Here is a 10,477-nt window from a genome sequence, read left to right as displayed (position 1 = left end):
TAATAAATTTACTCCGGTTAACAAATATAATTCTTAGAGAAAAACTCGTGTGGAAATAATGCGAAAAACTAAAATTAGTTCTCAGTTTTCCTCCAGTAGCTAACCAGTATAGTATATCTGTAGTGGGCAGAGATCAGATAGCCCATTGTGTAGCTTTGTGCTTAATTCCAAACAATGAATCTACCAATCAAAAGTTCTTAGTTTGAAAATACAGTTAATTCTTGAAGTACTCAAATTGAATAACTTTTGAGTGAAAGCAAAGAATAAGCCCCGCATGGCCAGGTGGTTAGGGCACAAGACTCGTAATCCAAGGGTCGCGGGTTCGAATCTCCGTCACACCAAACATGCTCGCTCTTTCAGCCGCGGGGACGTTGTAATGTGACGGTCGATCCCACTATTCGTTGCTAAAGAGTAGCCCAAGAGTAGGCGATGACTAGTTGCCTTCCTTCTAGTCTTACACTGCTAAATTAGGGACGGCTAGCGCAGATAGATTTTTGCGTGTAGATTTTAGCGAAATTCAAACCAAGCCAGTCATTGCAGGTCTTTGGCAACTCCGAAGGTTCGATTCCCCGTCACACCAAACATGCTCGCCCTTTCAGCCGTGGAGACGTTATAATGTGACGGCCAATTCCACTATTCGTTGGTAAAAGAGTAGCCCAAGAGATGCTGGTGGGTGGTAATAACTAGCTGCCTTCCCTCTAGGCTTATACTGCTAAATTATGGACGGCTAGCGCAAATAGCCCTCGTGTAGCTTTGTGCGAAATTCAAAATAAACCAAACCAAACGAAGAATACTAGTTCATAATATGTAAACTATGCTACACCTGCCATATCCAGTGCCAATGGGACCTTTCGTCAATACCAAAGCTCACAAGCAAACTGAGGTAATACAAACGTAATTCACGATCGAAACTAAAAATATTTATTTTGTCTTAACATTATTATATAAATCACACACGCAAATTACTATGAAATTGAGGAATATTTATTATTTGATTCCCTCGTGAATTTTATGTGGTAAGAAAAGCGGTGCAAGAAGAAAAATATCTTTAGACGACAATACGGGTCAAATTACCTGCTACCACGAGTGTGTATACGTGTGTTTGTATACAGCAAAGACGCATCGGGGCTATCTGCTGGAGTCCACCGAGAGGAATCGAAACGCTGATTTTAGTGTTGTAAATCCGGAGCTTACCGCTGTATCAGCGGGGAACACTACCACAAACCTTAAATATCTCAAAGTGAATTAACACGCAATAGGATATCGAATCAAGACATATACTGAACATTTCAGGCTCTTTTTTCCGGTTCCAAGTTGATACAGAGTTATTCATAATTAAAAAATAACATACAATATTAAAATGATCCACTAGATTCAATATCAGTAAACATTTTCGAAACGCGAGTGCAAAATATGGCGTTAAAGAGATACTACCAGTGCTCAGCAGAGAGTGTAAAATATGGCGTTAAAGAGGTATTACCGGTGCTCAGCAGAGAGTGCAAAATATGGCGTTAAACAGATATTACCGGTGCTCAGCAGAGAGTGCAAAATATGGCGTTAAGAGGTATTACCGGTGCTCAGCAGAGAGTGCAAAATATGGCGTTAAACAGATATTACCGGTACTCAGCAGAGTGCAAAATATGGCGTTAAGAGGTATTACCGGTGCTCATCAAGAGGTTACCAAATATGGCGTTAAACAGATATTACCGGTGCTCATCAGAGAGTGCAAAATATGGCGTTAAAGAGGTATTACCGGTGCTCATCAGAGAGTGCAAAATATGGCGTTAAAGAGGTATTACCGGTGCTCAGCAGAGAGTACAAAATATGGCGTTAAACAGATATTACCGTATAGCAGCAGAGTGCAAAATATGGCGTTAAAGAGGAATTATACCGGTGCTCATCAGAGTGCAAAATATGGCGTTAAACAGATATTACCGGTGCTCAGCAGGGATGCAAAATATGGCGTTAAAGAGGTATTACCAGTGCTCAGCAGAGAGTGCAAAATATGGCGTTAAAGAGGTATTACCGGTACTCAGCAGAGAGTGCAAAATATGGCGTTAAAGAGGTATTACCGGTACTCAGCAGAGAGATGCAAAATATATGTTAAAGAGGTATTACTGGTGCTCAGCAGAGAGTGCAAAATATGGCGTTAAACAGATGTTACCGGTGCCTCAACTTAGAGGTGCAAAATATAGCGTTAAAGAGATACTACCGGTGCTCAGCAGAGAGTGCAAAATATGGCGTTAAAGAGGTATTACCGGTGCTCAGCAGAGAGTGCAAAATATGGCGAATTAAGAGATACTACCAGTGCTCAGCAGAGAGTGCAAAATATGGCGTTAAAGAGGTATTACCGGTACTCAGCAGAGTGCAAAATATGACGTTAAAGAGGTATTACTGGTGCTCAGCAGAGAGTGCAAAATATGGCGTTAGACAGATACCGGTGCTCAGCAGAGAGTGCAAAATATGGCGTTAAAGAGGTATTACCGGTGCTCAGCAGAGAGAGTGCACGATATAGCGTTAAAGAGGTATTACCGAGGTGCTCAGCAGAGAGTAAAATATGGCGTTAAACAGATATTACCGGTGCTCAGCAGAGAGTGCAAAATATATGGCGTTAAAGAGGTATTACCGGTACTCAGCAGAGTGCAAAATATGGCGTTAAACAAGATATTACCGGTGCTCAGCAGAGAGAGATTAAAATATGACGTTAAAGAGGTATTACCGGTGCTCAGCAGAGAGTTACGTTAAAATATACCAGGCGTTTAAAGAGGTATTACCGGTGCTCCGGCAGAGAGTGCTAAAATACCGACGTTAAAGAGGTATTACTGGTGCTCAGCAGAGAGTGCAAAATATGGCGTTAAAGAGGTATTACCGGTGCTCAGCAGAGAGTGCAAAATATGGCGTTAAAGAGGTATTACAAATTTTCAGCAGAGAGTGCAAAATATGGCGTTAAAGAGGTATTACCAGTACTCAGCAGAGAGTGCAAAATATGACGGTGAAGAGACATTACTGATTATCAGCAGAGAGTGTAAAATATGGCGTTAAAGAGATATTACCAGTACTCAGCAGAGTTGCAAAATATGACGTTAAAGAGGTATTACTGGTGCTGGTGCTCAGCAGAGAGTGTAAAATATGGCGTTAAACAGATATTACCGGTACTCAGCAGAGAGTGCAAAATATGGCGTTAAAGGGTATTACAGTACTCAGCAGAGTGCAAAATAAGACGTTACAGAGGTATTACTGGTGCTCAGCAGAGTGCAAAATATGACGTTAAAGAGATATTACTGGTGCTCAGCAGAGTGCAAAATATGACGTTAAAGAGGTATTACTGGTGCTCAGCAGAGACCTCTTACATCTCTCCAAAACATTTGTAAATCACGATGAAATGTTACTCGCACCACAACTATTGTAACGCATTAATACCAATATTCCATCTGAAACCGTGGTTTTGAACACAACTTATTATATTAGGTTTTGATCCTTTTCGTCTTAACATTCATTACTAATCATCCGCAGTTTTAAATCCTTTATGATACTGAACATTCAAAGTTTCGGTTCTCTGGCTCTTCACACTATTTGTCATCCAAAGTTTTCATGCACTTGTTCTTTACGTAATCATCGTTCAGAGTTTTGATGTCTTGGTTCTTTGCATTACTGATCTCAAGGTTCGATGAAGCAAATTAGATTCAATGCACAGAAATGTTTGAGTGGTCAGTTTCACATATAATCAATCATAGAGCACGTGCTACCTACTGTGTACATAATACCACATTCGATACAAATGAAACAGTTTTTGTTAAGTACTTCGTTCCATTAGACTGAAGCGTGTTTGTAATATTTTACGTGAATAAATGAGAAATAGCATATCACTACACAGACGCACCCTTACTGGTAGGATAAGTCCACCTAACCCCACACCTTCCAGTCTCTCAAGCAGCCATAATAGTTGCTTCACTATATCAGTATGTAAGTTTCTGTGTTTACGTGTAGAGTACGTAAATCAAACAGACTGAGTGGTCTTGTCTGTGTGTTCATATTGTTAAAGAAAGTTTACCCGCTCGCATGAGAAAATTCATATTGCTGCATCATGTGTTATGTCTGATAAGATATCATTATAAATCTGTTTCTCTATTAAGACGATTAGCGTTTAAAGTTTATTTCAGTAGAAATGGAAGCAAGTTGAGTAATGATAACAATCCTACCTCGACGTTATGCACTTCCCTGTATTTTAATGAATGGTACTTATCTATATCATTAGGTTTAAGACATGGACTTCCGTGTATTATTATGGATGGTAGTTATCTATATCATTAGGTTTAAGACATGGACTTCGTGCATTATTATGGATGGTACTTATCTATACCATTAGGTTTAAGACATGGACTTCCCTGTATTCTTATGGACGGTACTTATCTATATCATTAGGTTTAAGACATGGACTTCCCTGTATTCTTATAAATGGCACTCATCTACATCATTAGGTTTAAGACGGACTTCCGTGTATTTTTATGTATGGTACTATTTATATCATTTGGCCTAAGACGTACTTCCGTGTATTCTTATGGATGGTACTTATCTATATCATTTGGTTTCAGAAAAAACCAAAAAAGTAACACACACGCACATATAATAATGTAACCATTAATGGAGTTGGAAAACATTCAACATTTTTCGACTAAGTATTGATGCATGGCTAAACATTGAACATTCTCATGACTAGTGTGTCGATTAAAGAATACTCTCGAACCAGTTCTTTCCGATAGAAGTGCTGGTGGAGCGTGACGTATCAGCCGTGAGGTAAGACTAATGAGGTAAGCTGGGGTAAGGACTACTGACTGCCTCACACATGGGATGTTAATAAAAGTGGGTTTCCCACAGTTTGATTTATCTTTTTCTTCCGTCTCTGTCACAAGTACAAAGACTACTGTTGGCCCGGCATGGCCAGATGGTTAAGGCGCTCGACTCATAATCTGAGGGTCGCGGGTTCACGTCCCCGTCGCACTAAACATGCTCGCTCTTTCAGCCATTGGCGAGTTACAATGTGATGGTCAGTCCCACTATTCGTTGGTAAAAGAATAGCCCAAGAGTTGGCCGTGGGTGGTGATGACTAGCTGCCTTCCCTCTAGTAAATTAGGGACGGCTAGCGCAGATAGCCCTCGTGTAGCTTTACACGAAAAAAAAAAAAACCACATCTGTTCTAAAACACTCATTCTGTACTGAGTCACACGAATATTTTGAAATTGATTTTGAGCGAGATACCTAAACGATTCGTAACATGCATCTTACACAGAATGCAAATGATAACTCGTACAATGGTGTTAGTTACAAAAACCTGATTTTGTTTTATTACAGAAACTTTTAGTGTTGTCAAATAAAAACAACAATAAAGTCATTACAAAACAAGACTGGAGTAGGCACATCGATATGTGCAAAAGTTATTAAATACATAGGTTGACTGTTAAACATAGGTTTTGCTGAGCAGGTTTGAAAAGACACACGTTCATAATACATGGATACACATCGACTTACATTCACCTAAAATGCAACGAACTTATTTTTTTTCTTCTTCTTACAAAGTGCACGTTTTTATATTGTATTTAACCTTTAACCACTGTTGACGTTTTTCATCTAATAAACCAACACAAAAAAAGATAAGAGCTCTTTAGATCCAAGCTTCATTTAGACAAGACAATATTCAACAGTGCGAAACGAATTCCACGATTTTAGGGTTAGTTTGCACTATATTTCAATGAGAATCAGTCAACCATGGTGAACATTGACGCAGGTCTTAGTAGAGTCACCCCCCCCCACTCCGATCGTTCTTTTTATACAAACTCAGAATGAAATATACCTGTGTATCTAGCTCTAAATCGTTAGAATTCTGTTTTAATGCTGATGTGAATCTAAAGATAAAGCCAAGTCGCCATTTCAAGGTCGAACTCAAAAAGTTACCTGTACACTTGATGTTGCTAAGCCTTGTGAAAAGGAAGCGTTAGAAATTAAACATTAACGAAGTTTTGCGTTGTAAATATAGCATTGGAATTAATATAAGCAGTATTACACGTATAAGTCGGTGCGTAATTATGGGATGAATTCAAATACCAGCAACAACAATATCCCAACTGATACTGGGAACAGTTATTAAGGGGAGAAAGTACAGCCAGCACACACAAACACACACTGATAAACTAAAAACAAACGGAAGTACTGGGATGTCTTACGTTTTTTATATAACAGTGACTTTAATTACCACCAGCCAATCAAAAATGGGGATGAAAACTATGAAACGTATATGGTTCGTAGGCTATAGAGACCAGGTGGGTCACAGGTAATGTGAAAGTACAAACAGTTACAGGGTCAAGAATAAGTACTTCATCAAGACCAGTAATAAAATCAAACTGTACAGGAAACCACGAGCTGTTATATGTAGTGGTAGTACAAACTGTCCAGTAAAACAAATACTGGTCACAGCACCGACTTTCAGCATAAATACACTGCGATATTTATGTTTTTAATACATGTACCCTAGGTCGAATGATATAACTGAAAAACACACTGGATTCAGTATCATATATCACTATACTACAGCTATCAACTGGATATATATATCATTATTGGCTCTACTACAGCTATACAGTGGCTGTCTATATACTATTGGCTGTCTATATCACTATTGGATATACTACAGTTACCCACTGGCTGTCTACATCACTATTGGATATACTACAGTTATCCACTGGCTGTCTATATCACTATTGGATATACTACAGTGGCACAGCAGTATGTCTGAGAACTCACACCGCTAAAATCAGTGTTTCGATACCCGTGGTGGGCAGAGCACAGATGGCTATGTGTAGCTTTGTGCTTAATTCAAAACAAACAAACAAATCAACCCTAGTTTTCCACTTTGAATATATACAAATAGTTTCGCAGTGAAGGTGCACTTCTTTGTTGTAAAGGAACAGGAGTGGCCAACACGTACCTATATACACACTCCATATATTCCTAAGCCAAAAGAATCGACACTTCTTGATAGCAAAGTCACGTTTTGAATGGGCCATTTCACTAGAAATCACGAACAGCGAGCACTCCACACTTAGAGCTACGTAGTTAAACCTTACTACTGGACTAGCGTATTCACGATTATTTAATGGCTTCAACGTGAGTCCTGACTTTAGGTTTGTTTCTATTCACTGCGAGCATGAAATATTTGTTGTAGGTTTTGTTTGCTGTGATACCGAGATGAATGTTCTAGACAATACGATCGACGTTTAACATTACTAACTTCTGTACATATTTTCCAGTTCTAATAAAGTTTCAACAATATTACCACTTTTAAAGACACAGTTTATCATTTTCATGTAGTTTCGCTCTTATCAACAAGCGCTGTGCAAGTTTCAGTGTTTGCGATGAACGAATTTTATATAATTTAGTTTATTTGCACAAATTCTGCTTTTCCCGTAAACTCGAATTTTAATGCATTATACTATGTATAATTCCAGGTATTCCTACAAGTCGTCAAACAGTTATATAACTTAACGAAAAACGATTCCCAACGTTGTGGTGACTACATTTGAACTTCAACAGTTTTAAACTATGGTTGTCATTTTCCCTTAAGGTGAACTTCAGAATCATCGAAATGTTGGAAAATGTTTTCCCTTCAAGTTTGGCTTTTGATTGATGCCGGATTTGAATATTTTCACAAGCAATATTGACTCGTTGTTTTGCTTATTTGTTTTTGAATTTCGCGCAAAACTACACGAGAGCTATCTGCGCTAGCCGTCCCTAATTTAGCAGTGTAAGACTAGAGGGAAGGCAGCTAGTCATCATCACCCACCGCCAACTCTTGGGCTACTCTTTAACCAACGAATAGTGGAATTAACCGTCGAATTATAACACCCCCACGGTTGAAAATGCAAATATATTTGGTGTGACGGGGATTCGAGACCGCGACCCTCAGATTACGAGTCCAGCGCTTTAACCACCTAGCGATATTTTTATGATATTTTCTCATGTCGTGTGTTTCGATTGGTCCCGTTAACAAGTTATTCATTTTACCAAACCAATCAGTTCTAACACCGTTACCTTAGCTATTTTTTTCTCAGATTCTATATGCGATATAAATTTCCATAAAATTGTGAAATGTTGAAGGATTGTGTGTTGTTGAGCGTGAAGCAACCCAATGAGCTTTCTGCACTGTGAAAATAGTTTAAGATGTTAAAATAGATGACGCAAAAAGTTCTGTACACATCATGGGTATCGAATCCTAATTTTTATCGTTATAAGCCTTCAGGCTTACAGCGCAGCCACATTGAAACTGACCAAGTTTATAAATAATTTCACTTCAGCGAATCAGGTATCATATGTGGGAAGAATCACTGATTATTAAATAATTTAGAAAACTAAGTATTTGGAAACTAACTTTTAGTTTTGATTTAAGGTTCGGAACGATACGTAAATATAATTCAGTTCAGCCGTTGCTAAACTAATAAACCATACTACTGACGTCAGCATAACCAATCCTCAAATCAAACTGTTTATTGAGGTGTTTTACCAGACAACAATCGCAGATTTCTTACACCAAACACCAGCAGCTCAAAACAAAATTACACAGAACATTTTCACACCTGGTGCACGCGAAGTAGATAAAACGAAGGTTTTAAAGGTGGTGACGCTTCGTATTATTTTATAACAAAAAATATGGAGAAAAAGTTAAATAAAACTTATTTTTCCTTTCAGTTGGTTATTGCTAAGCTACACAATGTGTTATCTTTGCTCCAACTATTACTTGTATAAAAACTTGATTTTTTAGCGTTGTAAGCTTGCTGATTTACTGGTGAGCCACTAGGGTTATATATATTTTCAAAAACTATGAGGAAGCGAACACCAGTTATTTTATAGTTAAAACTAAATAAAGTACTTGGAGACTTGATTGAACTGACAAGCTACTTGTTTCATGGCTCCAACCACATGTTTGACGAATTATTATACAAAAACTAAGTAGGTAAATTTAAGTTTCTTTTTAACGAATGCAATTGTTCAAAACCCATTATATAGGAGGACGGCATCGTATGTTTTTGCTCCGTCTATTTAATGGCCATTCTCTCTGTTTATCTACCGAGAAACGACAGTAGAACTTTATATATTTGGTAAGATATTCATTATGAATTACATTTCTACCAAGCAAGTTAAAACTACAACGAAAACTGCAAACACGTTAAAACGACCACGGAAATGAATTGCAGATTTCGAATATCATGCCGATTTTAAACTGATTATTATATTTATTAAACTTAGTTCCCGTGGCTACAAATGTGTTGGATGACAGTTGTCTCCCGTCGAATGAACTAACATGTTATGGAACATTATCTGAATAAACTGAAATATTTTAATTTAGTGGTCGTCGCCACTAGAGGACGCCACGTGCCATAAACACTTCTACCGTTTGTCTGTTAAGCACTTCGTAATTATAATTCTGTTGTTGTCCTTCGTTCATACTTATAAATGATTACCCTCATTAGATTTCCTTGAAGCCCACGCGAATACGAGGTTTGCATTTTTAAACTTAGCAGAACTGGGAACTTTATTGTTTCTCCAGGCTCTAACGATTTGTAATTAATGGGAAGCGCCCTCTTTCATATATTCATGACTAATTCAGTTTAGTCGCATTAACACATTAATGTTTTAACTATGCTTAAAACAAACCTTAATTCTTAGTACTTACATACACAGGCTGAAAGGACCATTTGACCAATACGAAACTGGTTCTTGTATATGAACTTTGTTTCAGGAACAGATTGCCTTACGGAATGAAAACTTAGATAATAGAGACAACGAAATTATGAAATACGTTTGGTTGTCTACCTTAATAACGTATGATAATAACTAACTTGTTACATTCAGCAACTCTATAAAACGCGCTATGACCTAACCATATCCAGGGTGATAACTACCAAATCATGAACATTAGCACACACACGCAACTAATTCTGTACGAAACTTGAATATAAAGTAACACTTGCATTAAGACACGGGATTGAGCCATGTACTTATCTTATTGTTACTAAAGTTTTAAAATTTAACACTGAAATCATTTAGTTGGACTGACTGAAGACTGGATGTCGTTCACATGTACAGCAGTGACTGACATGGCTAATGTTAACAGATGAAACCGTCTGGTAGCTGTAAGCCCGGCAAGCTGAGGGTCGCGGGTTCGAATCCCAGTCCCACTAAACTTGGTCGCTCTTTCAGCCGTGAGGGAGTTATAATGTTACAATCAATCCCACTATTCGTTTGCAAAAGAATAACCAAAGAGTTGGCAGCGGGTGGTGATAACAAGCTACCCTTTTCTCTAGTCTTACATTGCTAAATTAGAGACGGCTAGCGTAGATAGTCCTCGTGTAGTTTGCTCAAAATTCCAAAGAAACACACAGATGTAAAAGCCTCTACAAAAGCGTTAATCATTAAAAGTATAGAATAT

This window comes from Tachypleus tridentatus, chromosome 1 (assembly GCF_004210375.1).
Source record: "Tachypleus tridentatus isolate NWPU-2018 chromosome 1, ASM421037v1, whole genome shotgun sequence".
Classification (NCBI taxonomy): domain Eukaryota; kingdom Metazoa; phylum Arthropoda; class Merostomata; order Xiphosura; family Limulidae; genus Tachypleus; species Tachypleus tridentatus.
Note: the sequence above shows the minus strand (reverse complement) of the source record.